At 41.9% G+C, this 25,891-nt stretch overlaps 1 long non-coding RNA gene across 50 annotated transcripts; it reads left to right on the forward strand.

Annotated features, from left to right (window-relative positions):
* The first annotated feature begins 509 nt into the window (after positions 1-509).
* LOC123128546 (uncharacterized) lies at positions 510-24,559 on the forward strand. Of its 50 annotated transcripts, none has more exons than XR_006463197.1 (20): positions 510-1,366; positions 1,453-1,540; positions 1,744-1,903; positions 2,034-2,078; positions 2,376-2,484; positions 3,364-4,175; positions 4,260-4,300; positions 4,804-7,557; positions 7,641-7,740; positions 8,223-8,302; positions 8,553-8,632; positions 8,786-8,932; positions 10,042-10,472; positions 10,620-10,805; positions 10,885-21,046; positions 21,381-21,624; positions 22,246-22,638; positions 22,719-22,827; positions 22,931-23,074; positions 23,543-24,559. It is a non-coding gene; the product is annotated as an uncharacterized lncRNA (long non-coding RNA). The 50 variants fall into 50 exon arrangements; XR_006463204.1 differs by having other exon boundaries at positions 11,737-21,046; XR_006463201.1 differs by having other exon boundaries at positions 12,030-21,046.
* Positions 24,560-25,891: the final 1,332 nt, after the last annotated feature.

The following is a 25,891-nucleotide window of genomic DNA, read 5'->3' on the forward strand; positions in this document are numbered from 1 at the left end:
GTAGTCATAGCCATCTTCATGTTGAAAGCCACGGGTCACAAGACGGGCTCTCTAACGCAAGAGACCATTAGAGTCTAAATCTTATAGACCTACTTACAATATACAAGTGATGGGATGAGCATGGGAGGAAGGAAAATGAGATCTTACACGTGTCAGTGCGTTCAATAGCAGCAATATCCTGTGCCATCACATGTCGGTGTTCGGAATGAACATGGCGTCACGGTAAGTCGTATTGAGAAGAGCAACGCTAGAATACCCATAGCGATCAATAAGCGGAAGCAGGCGAGCGTAGAAGCCATAAGTAGGTTGAGCTGGAGGAGGTGCGTTGTCAACAGAAGGAGACATTGAACATATAAACCTTGCTAGAGTGGTAGTCACAACGAAGGCAGCCACATCGCCTTTAAATCGCTCGTGCCACCGCCTGTTATTTTCGTGCCCCGCCGAGGGCATTTTTGTCATTTCGCATCCGGGCGTATAAAAGCCAACCGCTCCTGTGGAGAGGACCTGGCCGCCGCTCTCCTCTTCCTGCCGCCTCGGCTCACTCCTCCCACCTCAGCTCTCTCCTCCCTCCAAACCCTAGCCCCACACGCCGCCGGTCGCGCGGCTCCGCCTCCTACTCTCCTCCCCTCGAAGCCCGAGCGCGTCTGACCATGGGGCGGCCGGCGGCAGCGGGCGAGCGGGGGCGGCTGGGCGCGCCGAGCGGGGGCCGGTGTGGCAGGCGAACAGCGGCAGCCGGAGGCGAGGCCAAGGGCGGGCGAGCAGCAAGCGCACGGGGCTGGCAAGGCAGCGCGGGCGCGGGCGCGTCTGCGGGCAGCAACGGCAACAGCGCGTAGCAGCAGGCAGCGGCGACCGCGAGCGCGCGGGGCTGGCGAGGATGCGGCAGCGTGGCAGGGCGGCGAGCAACGGGAAGTAGCAGGAGCTCGCCGCGCGTGTGGAGCTGCGTGGACCAGCGGGTCGACGCTCCGTGCTCTCCCTACGCCGCAGCAGCCTCTTCGCGTCTCCCCGCCCCTGCCGCCGCCGGTGACCCCTGTGCCCCTTCTTCTCCGTGCTCGGCCACCCCGCGCCACTGCTGCACCTGTCGCTTCTCCCTCCGCCTCTAGACTGGGCATGTGGAGCGCGGCGCTGTCGCCATTGTCCTCGACGTACGGGGAGCGCTGGCTGCAGAGAAGGCCATCCACGGTGCCGTCGCCCCACAACAGAGAAGGTCGAGAAGGATTCTGGGTGGTTTGGCCTATCCCTTATGCTTTTCCCTTTTCAATTTACGCTTTGCTGCTCTTCGATTTGATCCATTATAGTGTTGTAGCTGCAAGTGTTGGACTGGTCGTTCCTCTAACCGGAGGCCTTGCGATGGTTCTGTTGGGTTCAGGTTAGTCACTTTCTTTTGCTCCATTTATTTTCTGAATATCTAAATTTATTCTGGATAGTCATGTTTATATTGTTGGTTTATTATAGGTAAAACCAGGCAATGAACTTTGGAGTTAGTATCCTCAAGTTACTTTTTAACTGCATTACTAGACAGCGGTTGGCTTTCAGTTACCAGGTTAGTATCATATCTGAAAGAATGGCAATTGTGACAGTAACTTTATGCTGCTTGATACTGTGCTGTACTACACATATATATCATTACCAATCTATTTTTTGTTTACCTTTTCCTGACTTTAGAAAGGTGATGTTTCATTATGCTTGGTACAACCAACTGGCAGCTATGGTGCCTTCCTAATCCAAGCATATGTTATTTTTCAGGCTTTTCAGGTTTTGCTGCTGTTAATTGTATTTGGTAAGTTGCCTCTCATTGTGCTTGTTGTCGGAACCAGCAACAGCAGAAGCTTGCCTGCTGCCCTACCTCTTCAGCAATCTGATGGATTTACAGGCTTGTTTGTTTCATTGGTGGCTTGCTGCTCGGGTATGCGATCACATCAGTTGGTTATTTGCACTCGGAGCTAAGATCTTTTCTTCTCGTCTCCTGAATCCTGTTCGATAAAATGTGTCTGAGCTGAGACATTTTTTTCTTCCATGTTCCTTTCTATGTGCAGGTTCTTTGTTGATTTTGTTGGATGTGTGTGTTGTTTACCAACAAGGTTAGGTTTCCTATTGGCTTGCTTGATTAGGTCTTGGTACATATTCCATGAACTGGTGCCTTTGTGCGGTCAGCTTGGCTATATATAAATTTTGAGGTTCACCTGCTATGGATATGCTTTTCTAATTGTAGTGTGACAGCTTTAACCAAAGTCTGTTTAGTTCACTCAGCCTTCTATTCATTGATTTTGTATATGGTTCTTGGAAGTAGAGCTTGCTAAGCATTTGAGAGTGTTCCAGTTTGCTTAATCACTGCGACTATGTGCTCTGGGTTAAAATTCTAAATTTTCTCTTTGTAGGAGCTTCATAAGGGTTGCTCACCAATGAACTAGAAGATTGTTTTGTCCTGGGCACTCACACGATTAAGGAAGAAATTGGTTATTCCTGGATGTGCTATGCAGATCAAAGGTGAGCTCATCATATTTTCTTTCTTCAATCTTAGCCGAAGATTTATCTCCGGTTTACTTGCATTTGTCATGTTGGTTCTTTGTGTAGATGTGCCAGCTAGCTTAGAATCTGTATCATCATCTTTGTCTTTGAGTAGAACTGAACTGGGGATTTGCTTTGTTCTGTATAGTTTTTATAAAAGATTTTAAATTCCTGCTCATTTCTGTCGACTTTACTGTAAATGTTTTACATTTAAATTTATCGCATGGACAAGAGCAAAATTTCTTCTGAGAGTTATATTGTTTTGCGTCTGTTACAGATTTTGCAGGTTATTTAGCCATTCCCGTGCTTCCAAAGCAACTCATGACCCCTCTTATAACTCTGCCTGCAATACTTAGGTGTTACAATAACAGTTTGACCATTTTTGCCTTATAATGAGAGTCCTTTCACTATTTTGGAGATTGGTGCATTCTTTCTGCAGTTTAACACCTGCATTGGTACTTTTAACCTTTCATTTAGCGAGTTGACAAGGTCATCGTGTTAGATTGCGCAGAGCTTCTGAGGCCATCTAAATATATTCCATGCACTGAATGAAAGCACGTACCTTGTTGTGACCAGAAACTGAAGTGAGTATAGCCCAAGTCGACTCTGGCTTTTTGTGACCAAAAACTGAACTGAGTATAGCCCAAGTCGATATTTACCTATTCTGTAGTGCAGACCAGCAGCTGAGAATGTTCATTAGATGTTTTGTTCTGTTCCAAACGCGCAAGCAACTTGCAGGGGGGTCCATTTCTTAGAAACGCGTCGTCAGTTAACTATATGTATGCTTATTTCATAATGTAGACTAGCAGCTTGGAATTTCTAATCAGATGATTTGTTTAGTTGTTTCCAAATGTGCAGGCAACTGGAAGGAGAATGCACATCTCTTGTCATTATGTTGTACAAGCTCATGTGGAATTCAATTTTAGGTTGTTTGATATGGTGCAAGGGCATGCCCTAAATGAGAGAAAGAACCAACACAAGGGGAGGAGCAGGGGTCAAACAACCGATATCTTGGCAATCACTCTATTTCTGACTTTCTATGTTATTGTTTTCATTCGTTATGAGGAAGGGGATAACCATCTGATTCGGATATACAAAATTGTGTATTAAACCATTTAATCATATTGACCTACTGGACTATTACCTTGTGTGAAGTTGCTTACCATGGGCCTCTATTCCTATAGTAGACTTCTAATTTCATGATGCTACTGAGTTTACAATTGAAGTTGCTTACCATGGGCCTGTATTGCTTTTCTAATTTCATCAATTGAGTACTTTGATGTTTCAGAGTTTATACCATGAGTGCATCTGCAGCAATTTGGTATCTGGTTTTTATTTCATTTTCTTACAATTCACAATAAGCCTTCTCGAATAAATCACAGTGTGACCTAATCTTACGTGATTGGATGTCGCCTAAGTATGCTTCCTGCTATTTTTTACACTATTGTTAACGCCAAACTGTTGTCATGACTTACTGGTGAAATTTAGAAGTGATATATCTGCGCATATATACGGGTATTTAACATAACATGATCTGCATATTCTGAATCTGCAGTTCTGCACTATGCTTTGCTGGATGTCGCCTAAGCAGAGGATGCGGCAGTCTTGGCCACATTTGGTTTTCATAAGCTAATATGGGGTTTCTTTCCCTTTTATTCTTGCAAGATATGGTAAGATCTTTCCTGCCGTCTCCTGTTCGATGAAATGCCTGTGAGCTGAAACATTTTGCGTTGCATGTTTCTCTGCCTGTGCAGGTTCTTTGTTGGTTCATTCGACCATGCCGTTAACCAACAAGGTTAGATCTGCTCAGATTGCCTTGGCTTATTACTTCTTGATAATATAGGCCATGAACTCCTGCATTGGTGCGGCTAGGTTGCATGTCTATGTGTTTCATGGTTCACCTATTATGTTTGCCGTGCTTTGTATGGGTTTTCCTTCATATCTTGTTAGAAAAAATGTGTTCTTGTTTACTTATGCTTGTCCTGGTGGTTTTCTTCCTGGGTGATTGTGTGCTCATATGCCATTGGTCGATATCCATGTTTATAGAGGATGCCCACTTTTCTTAGTTTCATACGGATTCTTAATAGTCTTGCAATGCCTGCTCGGGTTAGTTCTTTGAATGAATAGAGATAATAAATGTATGGGGGTTCCAATATCAAGTGTACCACCTGGTTATTGCTTACCCAACTAATACGTGCTGCTTGTTGATAAAGGAAAAACAGCTAGAAAAATAATTAATAAAGTGTACCATCTTATTGTTTTATACACAGTCGCTTGATTCTTTTTGTTCCTCTATAGGCCTCTGATCCTGTCTGTAGTGTGCGGCTAGGTTGTTCCTCCGCCTGGGTTGTAGCTTCTTTCCTTTCTGCCGACGGCAGGTACAAGACTCGAGCAATGGTTAACGGGCAAGCACTATATACACCATTCATCTATGCTAATATAATCTGTCTTTTAAAGCCAATGTATGCTATCACCAAGTGATCTGAATATTTTGTTTCAAGCATCAAGCTTTCATGTAATGGAATATAAGTATCTTTAAGTTGATTCTAAATCAATCTCATACACATGCTTTGAATGCTTGGCTCGCTTTTGCTTTTTGTGCCATGGTCAAACATGGAGCGATGACTCTGTCTAATGTTTATCACTTCATAGCGCCTATATGTGACTATCTACTTTCTTTGCTAATAACATTGTAAATAATTAATCGTAAGCTTCTTAGAACACTAAGTACCATCACTAAGCATCTATCTACCAGCAATAGGTACTTATTTTCATATGTTTCAATATGTGCCCGAATAATATTAATGTACACTCTTTCAATACATGGCATACTCTCGGCCTTTGCGCCATTGGCGCAACCAGTCACCTAGTAGTAGTCGAGGGAGATAGCTCATCGAAAGATGACGCATCAGAAGAATTCACAAGATGTGGACGACTAGTTTAGTAAAGAAGAGGATGAGGATGAGGATGAATCACCTGGGAAGCCTTAGGGGACGAACGAGGTTGGGAAGCCGCAGATGACGATGACGTGCGGTCTACAACAGTCGTACAGGAAGACACATTGGAATGGATGGACAAGGGCAATACATGAGTAATAGGTGTATCGGCAAAAGCCAGGAAAGAAATGTCCTCAATGAGAGAGGCCGAAGGAGAGAATTGACGTGGATAGAAAGGACGAGGCTCATCAAAAGTCGCACCCCGAGAAATGCTTATCCGCCGATCGATACGATCCCAACACTGATAGTCCTTGTGCTCATCAGCGTAACCTAAGAAGAAACATTCAATATACTAAGCAACCAGTTTGAGGGGGCAAGAACATATTAATCGCAACAAAACAAAGGAAGCGTTGTGTAGCCATGAGAACGACCAAAAAGACACTCGAGAGGAATATCGCCCTACAAAGCAAGGAAGGTTGACTGTTGATCAGGTAGGTGGATGTAGAAACAACCTCAACCCAAAAGTGACCTAAAAAGACACATTCAATATACTAAGCAGTCAATTTGAGGGGCAAGAAGAATGTATTAAACGCAACAAAACAAACGAAGCACTGAGTAGCCATGAGAACGACCAAAAAGACACTCGACAGGAATATCACCCTGCAAAGCAAGGAAGGATAACTGTTGATCAGGTAGGTGGATGTAGAAGCAACCTCAACCCAAAAGTAAGGTGGAAGAGATGCGTTGATCTTCAATGCACAAGCTGCCTCAAGAAGGTGACGATGCTTAGCAAACAATTCTGATCATAAGACCATGACAAGAGAACTGAGAAAGTGCGCCCTGCTCAGCAAGGAATCCGCTTAATAAATGATTGATAAACTCGCATGCAAAATCTGCATGGAAGACACAGGAAGGAGTGGAAAACCGGGTATGAAGCATGGCGGCAAACTTCTTACTGATAAGACCTTGCTAGAAGAAAAGCATAAAATATATCCATGTGTGTTCGAGAGAAATCATATATAAAGATGATATAGTAGTGATGTCCTCCTTTTGAGGCAAAGGGACCTGGACCCCAAACATCGAAGTGAACATCTTGTGAATTCTTTTGATGCGTCATCTTTCGATGAGCTATCTTTACTATGAGGACGATGAGACACAATCTCACTATGAGGATAATGTAACTTAACCTGTTTGCTAAGCTGACAAACTGACAGCCTAAAGACACACCGCCAGAGACAGATCCAAGAAGACCACGTCGAACTAAGGATGAGAGACTAGAGCCACACAAGTGACCAAGACAATGATTCTAAAAGAATTGGTAAAGAAAGTAACCGGGGCAGAGAGACTGGCGGCGGTGGCAGGAAAGGGAAGGTTAAGCCAGATAAGCACCTAGAGGACTTGGGAATTACAACGTCGAGGGCCAACACCAAGTAGAGCACCCGTGTAAGGACTCTAATCAGAACATGAACATGAGAATCTGGAGGTCGAATGGCTGACAAACTGGAAGAATCATAAGTTATATGAAAATACATCCAGTACCAAGGATCCATGGAGATGTACCTGGTTGTGTAAAAAGTCGTCACTCGGTACAAGAAAAATTTACCTTATAAAGGATGAAGGGGTTGTTAGTCACGACCAAGCCATCCACGTCGGCTATGAACAGTTAGCAAGCGGGCAGCGAGCGCGAGCGGGTAGCGAGAGAAAAAGGGTACACGTGCGCTGCGAGAGAAAATATCTCGTCTCTCTCCCGAGCGGGCAGCGAGAGAAAAAGGGTACACGTCCGTTGCGAGAGAAAATATCTCGTCTCTCTCCCTCCTCCCTTCCCGTCGCCTCCTCCTCTTCCCCGTCCCTCACGGCCTCCTCGCCCCCTCCGCCTTCAGCACCTCTTCCTCCCCTTCCTCTCCTCCTTCCCTGCCTTCGGTTCCAGGCATGGAGGGATGAACCCGGAGAGCTGTAGCCGGTGGATGCCGCGACGTACGGGGAGGCGATGGCGAAGGGGAGTTTCGGTCAAGTGGAATCTGATGGGTTGCAGGGCGAGGAGCAGGGAGTAGCCTGGCGTAGATACAGAATATCGGCCTCTCCTCACGACCCACCTTTCCCACCAGAGCACAACTAGGTTGACCTCTGCCTCCCTTTTGATTGCAATTCCTTGTGTGAGATCCTCCCTCTAATTCATGTCCTCCTAATTAATTTTTTCAGTCATCTAGGGTTTGGATGGGTCTGGGTTCCTACAACGATGGCAGCAGAGGCGACAAAGACCACTTTGCAACCTCGCCGAACTGTGTTACTGAACTGAAAGGTACTGTAGCAATCCTTCTGGTTTGGTAGCTAAAACCAAGATACTTAGCTTGTTAATGCCTTCATTCTTTTTGTAGTAAAAACCATGATTCCAGCACCTGTAGAGTATTAGATTTCAGTTGTTTGTTGTAGTTTGTTTTCTGGGTTTTTGTATCAAGCGAGAATGAGCAAGGCTCGCTTCTGATTGTTGTATGCCAATCCATGTTTTCTATTTGTAGATGGTTGTGTTTTTTCAGTTGGCCTACATGTAATAATTAGTAATTAATGTCTGGATTACTTTCGACCAAATATTTCGAAGGTTGCTTGTTCTTTTGTACGTATCTATGTTGGATTATCAATGCATGATCTAATTATCGTTTTCTTCATATCGATATCCTATTAATTACTACTACATCAAGGGACATCTTCATGTTGTTGGTTTTCTTACAAATCCACTCGTTGCTTGTGGACATGATGGTTTAATTTCTTTGATATTTTCTTCAGTTTAGGGACGGCAGTAGTTCTACCACCGATGGTGTTGCATGTAAGCTGGATGTTCTCATTGTTCTGTTGGCTCTGATCGGGTGAGTTCTAACCTATTTCCTTTTTTGATGCCTCCATATGCTCAACCTATCATGGTTTTAGTTGTAGTGTGAATGTTTTACAGTTTATATATATTTCTGTGTTCTCTGGCAGTGTGGATGCTATGAAGTTAAGGTTCTTAAGATGATTGATGTTTATAGAGGGTAGATACAGTTTTGTCATTCATTCATGATCATATTTGGCCTCTCTTAGTGGACAGTCTATGGTAAATCTAATAGTTGGTCTTGATAGTGATGCAGGATGTGAGGTACAACTATCAAAGTGACATTAATTTTGGTTTTGCTTCCTATCCGCAGCCTCTTCTACACTAGGTGAGAAACTGGTTAAAAGAGTAAATTTTATTACTTTCCTAAAAATATCTACCAAGAAACATGATTATTATGTTCAGTAGTGTTGCTTCGCTATTCCAAAGGCACATGGAAGTTTACATAAAAAAATCTTATAGTTGTTTTTTTTATCTTCAGAAAAGGAAAACACTCGACGATCTGGCTCTGTCTCAGGTATATGCTCCCTCGCCCGCAAGATCCGCTCTCTCCCATCTATGCATCACGGCAGCACTTCAGCTCCTCTTGTGGATTCTCACCAGATTAGGCCACCTCACTCACCTTCAGGTAAGCCTTGAGCGACGACACAGTATGTTTTCGCGAACTAATCTTCTTTAGTCAACCTATCGATCCTTGTTGCGTGTGCTTCTTAATCGACATGTGAATAATCTGTTGATGCATGGAAATACATGCTGATCCCCTATTTTCTTGCTGCCTGCAAGATAGTATATGCATGAATCCTGTTCAACTACAACAACCTGAAAGCCCTGTTATTCTCAGAAAAATTATCATCTACGGTTGTATGCATATGCCTCTTGATATTTACCAGCTCTCCTTTAAGATTTCCTAACTAGCATACATATCCTAGCTAAAACATAAGGGTTCGAATTTGTACATGTGAACTGCACATTAAGTTACTATCACCATTGTTTAACGGCACTGTTGATTATGACTCAGGTTTGTAAACAGTCATCCATACCATAGGTACATACGCTAATGCAGAAGCACTACTATTGAATTAGATGTAGTAACTGCATTATTCTGAACATTTTAGCAAGTTCATGCATTAACCGCTTACGGTCCATCGATGAAACAAAACCAATCATATGAATTGAAGGAGCTACTGAAATAAAATGGAAAGAACAAAGAGAAAATTGAAGGTTATCTATATGAAAATTCAGAGAATGGGATAGGAGAGGTGGTTCTTCCCAATAGGAAAAAGAGTGGAGTATAGTACTGTTATCCTGCCTTTTCTACTACAATCCCAGTTAGCATAATAATGTGACATGGAAAATCATATTATCGATTCAATTATGATTCAAGCAACATGAACAATTATCTGTGAAATACACTTATAAACCCTGGTTTTATTTAGTTTTAACTTCAGGATAGGCATTTACTGTATTGTAATTGCCAGACTTCCAAAATTCTACTATTACCATTGTTTAACAACACTCTTTTTGTCACGGGAAAATAATAGATGGATAAACGTCTCAAATCATACACTATGAAGCTTCCAACACTTGCTTACAGTGTCTTTCTTGTGTAATCAGTCTGTCGTGATGGACAAAGTTAAGATCCCAACGAAAAGTGCTTCTTGATACTATGATGCAGCAACTTAACCTTCCAAACTGTAGTTTACTAATCAGAAAGTGCTTCTTGATGCTATGATACAGCTTCTTGATGCTATGATGCAGAAACTTTATGCTATGGGCAAGTGATTCATGCTGCTCTTGGTTCTTCTGTACACTTGAAATAAGGAACAATATTCCAAAGTATGATAGTGTTTGGTTAAAACATATACCTTAGTCCACTACTTCAGTTTCTTCTTCTGAAGTTATGTTCTGCTTTTCTACTTCTTTGCTCTGCTTTACACAATTTACATGGCTTTCGAGTCCTTTTATTTATGACCAGGGAAAAACCTCTAATTGTTAACTTTGTATTTTCCCACTGACTAGCGCATATCTTGCCTAAGCGCAGGCTTAAGCAATGCGTTTTGTTCTGCCCTAGCGCCTAGGTGCTTACACCCTTTCCCCCTACTGATTTAAGAGGTGTGGAGATTTTTTAAGGAGGTGTTGCTCGCTTTGTTGTTCAGATCACAGAAGAAGTATGTACAAGTATACATCACCGCTGTTACTTGCTTGCAATTACAGTGTATTTTAAAACACACACTTGGCGAACATCTGCTCGTGCTTACAATGATCTATGAGGGAAATAATAGATCAACACTTGCTTTTTTGCTCCTTTTGAACAGTTGTCAGGACCTCACCGGCAGATCCCTCAGCTATCAGGGAAAGCAGTCATCAGCGGAGATTGAGGGTGCCTCTCCGGCAAGAGTGCTCGTGTCGTGGTGGTTTCCCACCAGCAGCATGGGGGAGACGGTGTCCTCTGCAGCTAGGTCTACTTGCTGGCGACCTCACCGTCACCAGCCCATCTGCAGGTATGCTAGCTCATCTTCTATTAGTGCAAAAAGGAGATGCTCAAATGGATTGAGTGGTACCCTCCTGAAACTATTGTAGGGATGGACATATGGATTGATTGGTTGGCCCCTGAAAGCTACACAGATCTGAACCAATAACTTTAATAAGAATGTGTATCCCAGCTCCTTTTATAATCTTGAATCCTTCTCGGTCCTACTAAACTGTAACTCATGTTTATTTTTGGAAACAATATTTTGGACATTCCTAACCTGGTCAAGGGAATGTATTGCCCACCTACAGTGAGAGACACATACGAAGTAGGTCCTACTAAACACCTAAAAGGATGAGTTACAGTAGGTGTGCATAGAGTACTAACATTTTTGCTATCTTTATGCTCCTCCATATGGATGGGAACTAAAAGGATGATGATATTATTCTACCTTTCAATATTTGGTGGTGCATATTTAAGAAAATCACAGCTAAGCATGTCACTTTCTAAAAAGACGCTTGACTGGAATGTATATGTATATAGTTAATAAAATCATAGTGACTGATTGTTCAGTTCCTCTGTTTAGATTAGAGGTGTCTGCATGCATCCAAGTGAACGGTCTTTCCAGCTCAAAAGAGAAAGTGACCGATGTTTTGGCATATTTTCCTATTAGGAATAAATGGATATGCCCATGCACGTATGCACACAGATTTCAGGTTACAGTTTAATTAGGAAACAGATGATACCTCATTGTGTCGTATTGGTCTAAGAAGAGGGGATATACTTGGTGAATATATATGTTCCACCTGACCGTTAATTTCAGAGAAAAGGACATGCACTTCAGTAGCAAAAATTTGATTGTTATGTACTATCTGTAATGCTAAGCATTTATTTGCTAATATCTCCTCATCTGAATTTGTATTTTGTGCCATTTGGCCTTTTAACCATATGGGCATATGCAGATGGTCTGAAAACCAAGGTATGCCACAGATAATAACTATATGGGCTGCTCCAGATGGACTAAGAATGGAACCATATCCTAGGCCTACATGCTAATATTGTACAGCAATGAATATCTTAACTTATTTATACTTAATCAGCTGTGTAATAATAAGCGTGATATTAGCTTTCGTACCCATCTTCATGGTTGAAATACTTTTCTGCAATATGTGACACATTTGCTTCAGTTTCCATGTCTTGCTTCATGCTATCAACATTGTTAATCATTTATCTTTATCTTTCTTCCCCTTTACAGCCTACTTGAATGGATATGGTTCCTGAGAGACCATTTCTTATGCATCAGGTCCTGAAGGTGGATGATGCTTGTTTAGATATCTATGATTCCAAATTATTCAAAACGGTTCATGTTATACTGGATGCTATTTTATTGAGAGTGGCTTCGAACAATATGGCATGAACATATTTGTTTTCTCTTTGGCCAATAATGAAATGATCTGTGTGCATATAAAATGGTTATCGATACCATAATTCTTGGTTTTAATTAGCTTTTTGCGCTAACCGGTTTAAGCCATTCTACTATATGTAATACAATCCACATTGCATCATCTTTCCATTTACGTCTCTTACTTATTCACTACTAACATTCCTTCTAAATGGCTTCTTGCGCCATTGGCGCAACCGGGTCATCTAGTTAGTAGCAAAACCTGTTAATGTTGAACCAAAAGAAGCCGCTAGTAGATACTAAAGTCACCTAACTTTCGGTGTAGTCAGGGTCTCAACCGGAGGTTGACAAAGAAGTAATGGGCAATGAAACTAGAAGTAGGAAGTAGGTGTTTTGTTAAAGATCGAAAACCCAAATGTATTTCTCGTTCTTCTTGTTTGGCTTCATTTGTTTTTTTATCTCTTTCTTTTGTGTTCTTTATGGTTCTTTTCCTTCTAATTATTTCTTTTGTTTATTTGTTTGCTTTTACAAGAAAAAATACAAAACATTTCTTTCTCCCTTTTTTCTTTTGAAGTTCTTTGAGAAAACAACAAATATTTCTTCATTCTTTTTGCTTTTTCTTTGGAAGTTTATCTGATTGCCTCTTTGTTGAAACTTTGGAAATCTTGTATCTTTGCTTGTCACTTTGCATTATTGTTTGCCTTCTTTGGGAAAACCAAAAATTCCAAAAATACTTAAGTGGTGTTTCTCTTAGTTCTTTGCCTTTTATATTTCAAAAAATCAAAAAAAAAAATTCTCTTTCATTTTTCTTTTGTTTTCCTTCGTTTGCTTTTGATTGTTCTTTTTGGCTTTTCTCGCTGTTTCTTTTTGTTGTTTCTTTCGTCTTTGTGTTTAAGTTGTAAAACCCAAAAAATCCAAAAAGATTTCTTGTTTGTATCTTATTGAGTCTTGAGTGTTCAAAATGTTCTTCTTTTTTCTTCCTATCTTTTCTTTTGTATGTTTCTTTGTTGTTTTCTAGAAACCCCAAAAGATTTCATTGTGCTTTTGTTCTTTTGATGTTCTTTGAGAAAACAACAAAGATATTTTCTCGTTCGTTTTGCTTTTTCTTTGGAAGTGTATTTTATTGCCTCTTTGTTGAAACTTTGAAAATATTTTATCTTTGCTTGTCTTCACATTCTTCTTTGCCTTCTTCGAGAAAAAAATTCCAAAAATATTTTTGTTGTGTTTCTTTAAGTTCTTCTTTGCCTTTTATCTTTTCGAAAATCCAAAAACATTTCTCTTTCGTTGTTTGTTTGTTTTCCTTGCTTTCTTTTGGTTGTTCATTTTGGCTTTTCTTTGTTGTTTTCTTTTCATCGTTCCTTTTGTCTTTGTGTTTAAGTTGCAAAACCCAAAAATTCCAACAACATTTCTCTTTTGCCCTTATTGATTGTCAAATATTTGAGGTGTTCTTTTGTTTTTTTCTTCCTATTTCTCTTTTGGATGTTTGTTTGTTGTTTGCTTCTAATAGTAATCCCAAAAGATTTCTTTGTCCTTTCGTTCTTTTGAAGTTCTTTGAGAAAAAAAATATTTTCTCGTTCGTTTTGCTTTTTCTTTGAAAGTTATTTGATTGCCTCTTTGTTGAAACTTTGAAAATATTTTATCTTTGCTTCTCTTTACGGTCTTGTTTGCCTTCTTTGAGAAAAACAAAAGTTTGAAAAAAATTTCTGTTGTGTTTCCTTAAGTTCCTTTTGGCCTCCAAAATTCCAAAAAATATTTCTCTTTTGGTGTTCTTTTGTTTTCTTTTGGTTTTTCTTTTTGGCTTTTCTTTTTGGCTTTTCTTTGCTGTTTTCTTTTTGTCGTTTATTTCATCTCTGTTTTTAAGTTGCAAAACCCAAAAACTCCAAAAGATTTCTCGTTTGCGTCTTCTTGAGTGTCAATTGTTTGAAGTGTTCTTTTTGATTTATTTTTCTTCCTATTTTTTCTTTTATTTGTTTGTTTGTTGTTTGCTTTTAAAACAAACCCTAAAATATTTCTTTGTCCTTTCGTTCTTTTGAAGTTCTTTGAGAAAACAACAAAAATATTTCCTCGTTCATTTTGCTTTTTCTTTGGCAGTTTATTTCATTGCCTCTTTGTTGAAACTTTGTAAATATTTTATCTTTGCTTCGCATTACGTTCTTGTATGCCTTTGAGAAAAAACCAAAATTCCAAAAAATATTTCTATTGTTTTTTTTAAGTTTTTTCCTTTTATGTTTTTGAAAATCCAAAAATATTTCTCTTCCGTTCATCTTTTGTTCTCTTTTGGTTGTTCCATTTGGCTTTTCTTTGTTTTCTTTTTGTCATTTTTTTGTCTTTGTGTTTAAGTTGCAAAACACAAAAATTGCAAAAAGATTTCTTGTATGCGTCTTATTTAGTTGAACTGTTGTTTGGATCACTCTTCGAACCTCCTAACTGTTTGGATGTTAATCCCTTCTTGATTACTTCTTGATTTTTTATCAAATTTTATTCCTTGACGATTCTCACTTGGATTACTCGAGGTTCTCTAGAAGCTTGGATTATCACATATGTCTATGCATTAGCAACTTATCTGTTTATTTATCTTTGTTTGTATGATCTCTCCTGTTTAATTTCTTCTTCGTCTATGTTTTCAACAATTCTGGTTTGCATTTGTCTCCTTTGCCTAGAAATTTGGATTGTACGTCTTAACGGGAGTGTCTTCATGATGAGTTAGGATTATAGTTATCCTATTTCTTTTCTTTTCTTCAGGGTTTAACTTTGTCATGAATTCTGATTTGGATTTGTTGGTGTTCTTTGAAAATTGGAATTATAGGGTTGGTAGACTTCGATGATCTCGTTTTGGTATGTATGTATGTATGTTTTCTTTGGATGCCACATAAACGGAGGGTAGTAGTTCCGTAGAGATGAATCAATGGCCGGAGTGGTTTTGTTTTTGTTAATGGCTAATTTGATTTATTATGGTTCAACGTTTTTTTTATTTGGTCAGATCTTCTTGGATGATGTTTCGGTGTTGTACTGGAGTTTGATTATTTGGATTATAACCCCTTTTGATTACTTCTTGTTTGCATAGTATAATTTAGTCCCTTATATGATTCTTACTTGGATTATTGGTGGTTCTAAATATGGCTTGGCGGGAGCAACTTATTTGTTAATCTATTTTGGATGACCTATCTTTATTTAATTTGTTCTCAGCTTCCACCTTGTATGTATCCCTTGCATATGTAGGGTTGGGTACTCTCCAATATGCATAGAGATCAGGTTCTTCAAGGGCATCATCATATTCTTCACCTTCTAAAGATTCATCTTCCTCCTTGTTGTCGCCATCGTCATTTTCCTCCTCTTCAGGCGGTGCGGCGGTCTTCCCCTTTGTAGGAGGAGCGCAGCGAGCCGCATTCACCTTCACTGGCTCCAGCTCGAGCAGTGCTGCCATTGCTGGGCTCAGAGCTTTTGCCCGAGCAACAGAGGTACGGATAGGAAGGCGACGAAAGCCACGAACTACTGCGAACATCAACAAGTCGAGGCAGGACGAAGAAGAGAAGGAAAGCCACTATGAATCTTAAGGCCACATGGCCCCGGGCTCAAGAACACTTACGTCACTTGAGGGCTAGCAACGCTAAAAGGCTCCATTACGACAGTGAGCGGAATTTTGTTTGACCCTAGATCTCTTAGGGTGTCGATGCGGGCTCGCAGCTCGTCGTTGCTGAGCTCTCGTGTCGTTGCTCGAGTCGGATCTTAAGGCCCCATGTAAAGATACATGGGGTGAGCCCGAGTGGCTAGACTCGCCGCTCGAGTCGCGTCTTCAAGACTTGCTCCCTGGTCAGCCCGCGGTCGATCAGGCTCTCCACCGCGTCGATCTGCCGCCGGGCGTTGCTGGATGTCTTCTTCATCGACTTCCAAGATCTCTCAGATGCTTGGGGTGGCTCATTGATGAAGGGCGGCAGATCCCCCGCGAGCCCGAAGCATAGAACCAACCCTTATGCCAGTTGGAGACTGACTTTGCCAAAGCAATCTTGAAGTAGTCCGATTCAAGCCGGAGCTGGAGGCAGTGGCGGAGCCAGCTCGGCCGGTGAGCCGGGGCAAAGTACACGACGCTCCTACCTGCTGGTTGTTTGCCCCTGCAAAATGATGCTTGACTCTCCATTAACTGCTAGTGGTCAAAGGAGAATGCATGGCACAGCCCGGGCAGCCCCCCGGCTAGCCGGGAGGTGGCTCCGCCACTGGCTGGAGGTTGGCGCCTTCAAGGTCGTGGATATCATTGCCATTCTTCTGGACCTTCACCAGGAAGTAGTATCAAAACAACTCGAAGTTCGGGTTCGTCCCAAGGAAGCATTCGCAATGGGTGATGTAGTTGGCGATGTGGAGAATGGCGTTGGGTGTCAGATGATGCAACTGACACCCGTAGGAGAACAAAAGCCCACACACAAAGCTGTCCAGCTGGAAAGGCAAACCTCGACAAAAGAACTGCTGGTGCAACACTCGCTTGTGCTGGCTGGTGGCAGGATGGCCACGGCCCCCGCCGTCCTCCATTGAAGTACCTCCCAAGGCAGCAGAAAGTCATCTTGAACCAACATAGTGGAGAACCACTTGCATGTGGTCTCGCCTGCCTCCTCGTTGGCGGAAGCGTTGTCCTTCCGCTCGTCAGTGGTGGTGGCCTTGGGAACGGTCCGGCCATGACCTCGACCATGGTCTCCCTTGCCTCGCACCATCAGCGGCTCGCTTGGGTGGAGAAGGAAAGAAAGGGAGGGCTCGAGGAGCAAGAGCTTGCGACAATGGCGGTTCCAACAGGGGAGGGAGAAGCAGTAGCGGGATCTGCGAGAGGAACAGAGGAAGTGGGGAAATGTCTCTCCCCCCTCTTTATATCCCACCGGGAAACCCAAGCAACGGCTTCGGTAGGTCGACATATGCCCCATTTCCTTCGCGGTTTCCCACTACACAGGATGTGGGCGCGGAGATCCAGGCATTAACATCATGTTGCAGCGGTCAAAGCGAAACCGACTGGCCATCTCCCTATCTTTTGACAGTGATGACGGGATGTGACAAGGCGAGTGGCAGCGACGCCTAGGTTCCTATGGCTAGCAAGAAATGATTTGAAGAAGACTTGCCACCAGAGGCCGTTCAACCATGAAGCTGCGAAGATGCGACGCCGGAGGCCATGCAGACGTGAAGCCGCAACATTGCAAAGACGCAGGCCGCGAAGCCATGAAGGTGAAAGATGCAAAGCCGCTAGATCGCGGCACCACAAAATCAGGAGCTACGAAGCCACAAAGATGCGTTGCTGGGGGGCGCGCGATAGCCAAGTACATAGATTTTGAGGTTGGGCTACCGAGAGCTAGACTATCTCCATCACTGAAAAAGAGCCTGCCTGGATTTCGTTCTCAAGGCAGCAAGACTCCACAACTCCAGACAAGCTCGGCCACTACTGATGGTACAATATACCGAGGGTGGCTCGTCCACCGGGAAGCTCGAGACTTGGCTGGCTTCAGGGCCCAAGAGGCCTAGCGGCATCCTTACCCAGCGATCGGTCCAGGGGTCTAGGCTTGGAGATAAAATTTATCCTTGGCGTGCAAGCCAAGAAGCTCTTACAGTAAAGTCAGTTAGGATCCCTATCAACCCTAGCTCTCATCCCCTTTATAAGGCGAGGCTAGGGGTAGTTCGAGGCATCTGTTCCATTGCTCAGACCTTGGTAGCATTCATCATCCTCCACTTGTAACCCCCTCGCATGAGGTCCTCCCACATCAATCCAAAACAAAGCAAGAGTAGGGTATTACCTCAATCATGAGGCCCCGAACCTGGGTAAAACTTCCGTGCGAACTCCCTTTACTTCCGACTACGGTCTGCACCCTAACTTGGTCACTGACGGTTTTCTTCACCATCACTGGTACTCTGGTAGTGAGTTGGAATCTGTTTAAATCGTTTGGTTTGCAATCTCTCTCTCTAGGTTCGGTCCATTATATGTACCCTTGATCCCCGTGTTGGTTTTCTGCGCCTGTCGGTTGCACGATATATTTAGGAGGTTTGGTCTCATGGGCAAACCTTTGCTCTTTAACCGAGTCAGGTTAGTGCCTTTTCGGTGGTTTGTTTGATTCATTTGTGTTGGCCTCCATGCATTGGTTGCAGGACTGAATTTGGTATGTGGAGATCATGTCGAAGGGGGTTTGAGGAAGGTCTGATTTGAGTTCATGAGTTCCATCATTCATCATTTAATAGGAGGTGGATTCAGTGTCCTGATTGATTCTTATTGTAGCAGTTGATCTTGCTTTTGGTATGTGTGTATGTTCTCCTTTAGTTGCAGTAGAAGCAGGAGGGTAGTAGTTCTGCAGAGATGAATCAAAGGCTGGAGAGGTTTGGTTTCTGTTCACGGCTGATTTGATTCGTTACGGTCAACTGTTATTTTCATTTGGTCAGATCTTCTCGAATGTGGGGTTGAAGTACTCATCAACCTAGAACTTCGTGATTGTTTGGATGATATAATCCCTTCTCGATTCAGCTTATTCATTTGCACAGTACTCCCTCTGTAAACTAATATAAGAGCGTTTAGAATACTAAATTAGTGGTCTAAATGCTCTTATATTGTTTACAGAGCGAGTACAATTTAGTCACTGATTATTCTTACCTGGATTATTGGTGGTTCTCCAGAAATTAGGATTATATTATTTGCTGCATGGCCATCATCTTTTTGGTTCGGTTTTGGTGTGGACCAGTTGGTTATTGGGTGAACAAATTTCACAAGGAGTAACATTTTTCACTCAACCTTGATATGAGAAGTGTTAGTTTCATACCACTGTCTTATTTGGTTTAGATAATTTAGTTCCTCTATTTGGTGCCAGTTGCCTTTAGTAAAAAAAATTGTGTTCAAAGCTAGCAAATATTATGCAACTTAACTAAATAAATCAGTTGATTAATCTCTTTTCAACCTTAACATAGAAGATTGTGATATTTGTTTGATTAAACCTGTGAAGAAAATTCAGGTTCGTACAAATTTTTGTGTAGATACTCTTTGCTGCTTGACCATGATCTTTTTTGTTTGGTTTTGGTGTACACTAGTTGGTTATTGTGGGGACAAATTTTATAAGTAACATTTTATACTCAAACTTGATTCAGATAGTTCGGTACCTCTACTTGGTGCAATTGGACACCAGTACCTTTTTGTGTGTGTTCAAAGCTAGTTAAAACTATGGAACTTAAATATACAAATCAGTTGATTAATCTCTTTCAAACCTTACATGAGAAAATTGTGATTTCTGTTTGGTTTAGCCTGTGAACAAAATTCAGGTTCCTACAATTTTAAATTAATCTAGTTTCTGCATGTGAGCTGTATTGTTTTCAGGTTTTGTACATGACTTGTATTATTTGGTCTTGTTATTTTTTATGTTGGAAAAGTCTGATATTTAGATTGTTGATCTGCTTCCTACATATCTCTTTGTCACGAAATGTACTGGTGGTCTTTAATCTATTTTGCACAATGCACATATGTTGGTGTCCATTGTGCTTACTACATGAACATGATATTTGGAGTCTTACTTTAGTGGAGTGCTAATCTGATCATGCTTGGAAAAGGGATATCATGATAGGTTTTGTTAGCCTGGGGCTTGTCTGAAACTGTTGTAGTCCTGTAAATACAAAAGTAAAAAGTGTTGAATGGGAACAGTAGTAGGTGTCATTGTCATCTGGATTTATCAGTCTGTAGTGTACACCTGGTAAAAGATGGTCTGAACTCTGAAGCTAGTAGAAACTACTGGTTCCACATTTATTTTCTTGATTCAGATAATTCACTTCGTTCATTTCGTAACATTTTGCTTCTAGTACAAAACCTAGTAAAAGATGACCGAGAAGGCTGTCAGGTGTTGCAGAGAGAACCCAACTGAAAACGTGATCATGCCGGTTGGTACTACTTTCGACTTTTTGGGCGAAGCATACGACTTGTGTGTACATGTAGGTGAATATCATCCGGAAAGCATGGTAAAGCAGGTGTGTCGTCCTTGTGTATGATGTTATGTCGTACTTCAGCGAGTCAGCAGATAACTGCTTCTGTATTGACACCTTGTGCAAGAATGAGAATCGGGCAACACCAGAGTCTGCTTGACATGAAAGTCATAAGTTAGCGCAGATAAAGTGCGTCAAATGAAATCAACAGGAATGATAAGCTTAGTTGCGAGCTTCAAACTAGAGAGTGACGGGCTTACTGAGAATTCAGGTTCGATGGGGTGCCTCCAGCTTAAATAAGGGTTTTTGGTTTCTGCTTCATAATCAAGTTGAGCAAAACGGCGGAAAAACCAAGGGCATCAGTTCATGACCAATTATTCTGTTGCCGACAAGCTGGTCCCTAATTGTATAGCCTATAATCCGAACGAATCTTGGCTCCTCGTGAACAATGAAGTTGCTGCATTGTTGGGGACATCTTTGTTAGTGCGGCCAAAATAAACAAGCTGAGGGTGAGGGGTGGACTATTGGGTTAGACTAGTGTAGTGATGCGCATGAATACCAGGCTGGCTCACTGTTTGGTGCATATATCAACTGCTCAAGGAGTTCAGCAACACTAGCTTATTTCCTTCAAAGAGGACTGTGATCTCAAACTTTTTATTTATGTCTTCAGTATCTGCCTATTTTAGTTATTCCCTTCATTTTTTGTCTTACCATAGTATCTTAGGCTCTAGTTGTTCATTTCTATTTATTCAGTCACCCATTTCTGTTAGTGTTCAGTTTTTATGTTCATTGCTCTATCTGCAATTTACATGAGGTAACTCTCTCAGTCATCACTCTTTATTCATTAGTCCATGTTGAGTCCCTCAATTTTTCCTTTTTCTTTTTTGGCAGTCTATGCTGCTTGCTTGTCAGTGAGCCTGTCAACAGGAAAGGGAGAGGGTAGAAGTTGAGCGGTAATCTCTTCATTCAGATGTTTTCCTTGGCAATCGTTTGACGCAGAGCGTTCTTGTCTGGATTTTATGGACGTTGAAACTAACATGCATGATTCGAAAAGGGACAACTTAACGGTTGACATTCAGTAAACTTTCTGTTGAATTGTTAGTGAACTTTTGATATAGAGCGTAGATATCAGTTTTTTTTTTCTATTTTAGATTTCTTTTGTTTAATTCATTGTTCTTTTAATTCATTGCCATTTCTTCAGTCTATATTCAGTTTATGTGTTTTCAGTCTATTATTCACTTTATCATTTCAGTTTTTAGTCTTCATTTTATTTTCTTCATCATTCAGAACCCATGGATCGAATGAGGTTTCAGTGGCGTCGAATCGCACCATGATCAGATACATGCTGTGAAATCATATTTTGCGTGGGGGCGCCAAAAAGCCTGCCGACAGCAATGTCACTTCCAGAGTTCCAGTGGCTGTAGCAGCCAAGAAGGAACTGCCTATTGCCGGCGGGGCTCAAGCGGTGTCACTTTCAGTGGCTATAGCAGCCAAAAAAACCAAAACCCCTCTATATTCTGATGGCAAATCTGTAAGCATCTCACTAATGAAAGAGCTTATCACCATGACGTGTACGTGTGCGTTTTAAAAATGTGAGGCTAAGGTCAACCATCAACCCAAAATGTTTCTCTGTCACTAACCACCTGAAATTTATGTACAACTTTTCAGTTTTATTGATTGATTGATGGCTTTGTTCTTGACAATCCTTTACGAATCTACTCTGCTTTTGTGGATAGGCGAAAAAGATTGTTTTTTAGTATTTTTTCTTCAGTAGATTATTGAACGAGGTTTCAGAGCAGATTGAGAGAAAAAGAGAAATGTTAGTTCATGCTTCAGTACATTATTTTTCTTCATTACTCTTTTCAATATTTCTTGCTTCAGTACATTATTTTTCTCTTACTACATTTCTTTGTTCTTTTCATTCGAAAAGGCTACCTTAGTAGCACAACTACGCTTTTTTTTCCTTTTCAGCTCTCAAACTGCACCCTAGTTTTGTTGTTAGTTCTCTGTTTTTGATGGATCTGATATGGTTAGCCCTATCTAGTTTTTTTGTATGTGCTACGCCTAGTTATAACTACTTCCATCTTTTAATAGCTGTCCTAGTTTTGTTGCTCACCGGCTGACACCTTCTTTTTCTTTCTCTTTTTATCAGATGTATGAATTGCACGTGGCATCACATAAATTACCATTCGAGATAAGTTGCAGTCTGCAGATCTCGGGGGACAGTATGGCTGGAATACGCTTGGTAACAGGGAGCATTACCACTGCTGTGTAGTAAGACCGAATCAAATTTAAGGGAGTGAATTGCAAAAAACCACCACATTAAAGCCTAGGGTTGCAGAAAAGACTCTTCTACGTTTTTGTGCCAGAAAACACTGATTTCGCGCCTAATCATTTGCAGAAAACATCAAACCTTCTGTTGGGGCATTTTAAGCACTATTATGATAGGTGGGGCCCGATTTTGGGGACGTGGCGTCACGGCCGCGAGCTCACGCCGTCTAACGGCGTGGCGGCCGCTACTGCTCCGGCGTGTGGGTAAAAACAGGTTCGATCCAGCTCTCTCCTCACACTCTCGCCTCTGCCTCGCCCTCTCCTCACTCTATTCTTCCTCCCCGGCGCCGCCAGACCGCCGACTGCCGTTCTGCTGCTCCCCGGTGCCATGGTGTCGTGGAGCGACGAGACCAGTGAGGATTCAGTCCTGAACATCTCCTCCTCCTGCGATGGCATCATCAAGGTCAGTTGGTTAGATACCTAGAGTTAGGGTTAGGGTTAGTGAATTGGGGATTTTTTCACTGAGCTCGATCTGAACCTAGCCTTCTCTTTGCTTGCTCCCGCAGCTTCCAGCTACGATGCACGATCCGAATTTCAATGGTACTGAAGCAGATGTGAATGTGTTGTGTGAACACGGTGAGCCGGCCGAACGCTTTGTAGCATTTGAAGGGATGCACACGGGCAGGAGGTTTCTTGGATGTGCTAAGAAGGTATGATTCACATCATGTGTAAAGGAAGCTGTTTGCTTAATGCTTTGTTTATCAAGCTCTTAAGATTTTTTTTAGCTTGGTCTTTGTTTAGCCTGTTATGACATGCCTTGTCATTAGTGGATTTTTTTAGCTTGTTCTGACCAGACATTGTTTATTGTGGTCAGTGCTTACTCCTTTGTTTATCAAGTTGTTAAGCTTGGTTAAGTGCTTTGTCTTTGTTTAATTTGCTTTAGCCACTGTGTTGGAGTGTGTTCTCATTAGTGGATGGTAGTCATTGTTTATCATGGTCAATGCTTAATGACTTGTTTATCAGTGGGCATTGTTAATTTGTCTGCTGTATGGTAAGGAACCTATGAGTGCTTAGTGACTTGTTAATTTGTCTGTTTAGCAGTGCACACATTAGATACATGAACCTGTTGGTTTGATGGTCTTAGACAATTATTTATTCTTTTATTGTTTATAATACAGGAAGGCATAAACTGTGGAGTAGTTTAATGGATTGATTTTGAATGGCCAGACTCAATGGAGAAGGCATTGGCCAAGCTATGGGATATGTATGAGGAGACTAAGTCAGCTAGGACCAATGACAATCTAGAGAGTTCCTTTGCAATTCACAACCTGACAGAAGAGAAGAAGAAACTACAGGAGAACTATGACAGTTTGTATGCTGATGTGAATGCTCTTTTGAATGCCCAGCAGGAGAGAGGTGTGGAGTTAACCAATCAAAAGGAGCAGAAGCAATATCTTGAAGTGAAGATTGCTGAGCTTGAAAATGTAGTTGGCAACTTGACGGCAGAGTTGTCAAAGAAAGAGGAGGAGAAGAAGAAACTATAGGAGAACTATGACAGTTTGTATGCTGATGTGAATTCTCTCTTGGATGCCCAGCAGCAGAGGGGTGTGGAGTTAAACAATCAGAAGGAGCAGAAGGAATATGTTGATGTGAAGATTGTTGAGCTTGAGACTGTAGTGGGGAACTTGAAGGCAGAGCTGTCAAAGACAGAGGAGAAGAAGAAGAAGATGTTGCTAAACTATGAAACTCTGAAGAACCTGACATGTGCTCAAGCCAATGTGATTAGGAACTTGAAGTTCAATCATTTGAAGGAGAAGGAGATGCTCACAGAAGAGAGGCTTAAACTGCAGTATCACATTTCTGAGCTTCAAAAGTCTGAGGAAAAGATGAAGTTGAAGCTTCAGGGTGTGAAGGCCATCTTAGATGAGTAGGGGCCTTCTAGTATGATAATCATCTATCAGTTTCTAGATGATAATCTTCTATCCAATACTTTAGTATGAACTTGTGACACAAGTACTTCAGTGATGAATTTGTGATCTATGGTGTTGGATCCAGCAGTGTTGTAATCTAGATGATAATCATCTACTAAGTACTTTAGTATCTATTTTTGAACCTTTGTCTATGTATTTTGTGAGATCAGGTGTTGGATCCAACCTTGATGAACCTTTATGAATGTGAGTGCACTTTGATTGTCATGTGCTAAGTTAGTAAATTCTGTCATCTAGATTCATGGATTTGACCCTAGGGTTCACCTTGAGCCTCATCTTGTCGACATATCGATGATTTGACCCTAGGGTTCACCTTGAGCCTCATCTTGTCGACATATTGATGATTTGATCCTAGGGTTTACCTTGAGCCTCATCTTGTCGACATATCGATGATTTGACCCTAGGGTTTACCTTGAGCCTCATCTTGTCGATATATCGATGATTTGACCCTAGAGGTTACCTTGAGCCTCATCTTGTCGATATATCGATGGTTTGACCCTAGGTGTCACCTTGAGCCTCATCTTGTCGACATATCGATGATTTGACCCAAGGGGTTACCTTGAGCCTCATCTTGTCGATATATCGATGATTTGACCCTAGGGGTGACCTTGAGCCTCATCTTGTCGATATATCGATGATTTGACCCTAGGTGTCACCTTGAGCCTCATCTTGTCCATATATCGATGATTTGTCCCTAGGGGTCACCTTGAGCCTCATCTTGTCGATATATCGATGATTTGACCCTAGGGTTTACCTTGAGCCTCATCTCGTTGATATATCGATGATTTGACCCTAGGGTGTCACCTTGAGCCTCATCTTGTCGATATATCGATGATTTGACCCTAGGGTTCACCTTGAGCCTCATCTTGTCGATATATCGACGATTTGACCCTAGGGGTCACCTTGAGCCTCATCTTGTCGATATATCGATGATTTGACCCTAGGGTTTACCTTGAGCCTCATCTTGTCGATATATCGATGATTTGACCCTAGGGTGTCACCTTGAGCCTCATCTTGTCGATATATCGATGATTTGACCCTAGGGTTCACCTTGAGCCTCATCTTGTCGATATATCGATGATTTGACCCTAGGGGTCACCTTGAGCCTCATCTTGTCGATATATCGATGATTTGACCCTAGGGGTCACCTTGAGCCTCATCTTGTCGATATATTGATGATTTGACCCTAGGGTTTACCTTGAGCCTCATCTTGTCGATATATCCGTGATTTGACCCTAGGGTGTCACCTTGAGCCTCATCTTGTCGATATATCGATGATTTGACCCTAGGGTTCACCTTGAGCCTCATCTTGTCGACATATCGATGATTTGACCCTAGGGGTTACCTTGAGCCTCATCTTGTCGATATATCGATGATTTGACCTTAGGTGTCACCTTGAGCCTCATCTTGTCGATATATCGATGATTTGACCCTAGGGTGTCACCTTGAGCCTCATCTTGTCGATATATCGATGATTTGACCCTAGGGTTTACCTTGAGCCTCATCTTGTCGATATATCGATGATTTGACCCTAGGGTG

This window comes from Triticum aestivum, chromosome 6A (genome assembly GCF_018294505.1).
Source record: "Triticum aestivum cultivar Chinese Spring chromosome 6A, IWGSC CS RefSeq v2.1, whole genome shotgun sequence".
NCBI lineage: Eukaryota > Viridiplantae > Streptophyta > Magnoliopsida > Poales > Poaceae > Triticum > Triticum aestivum.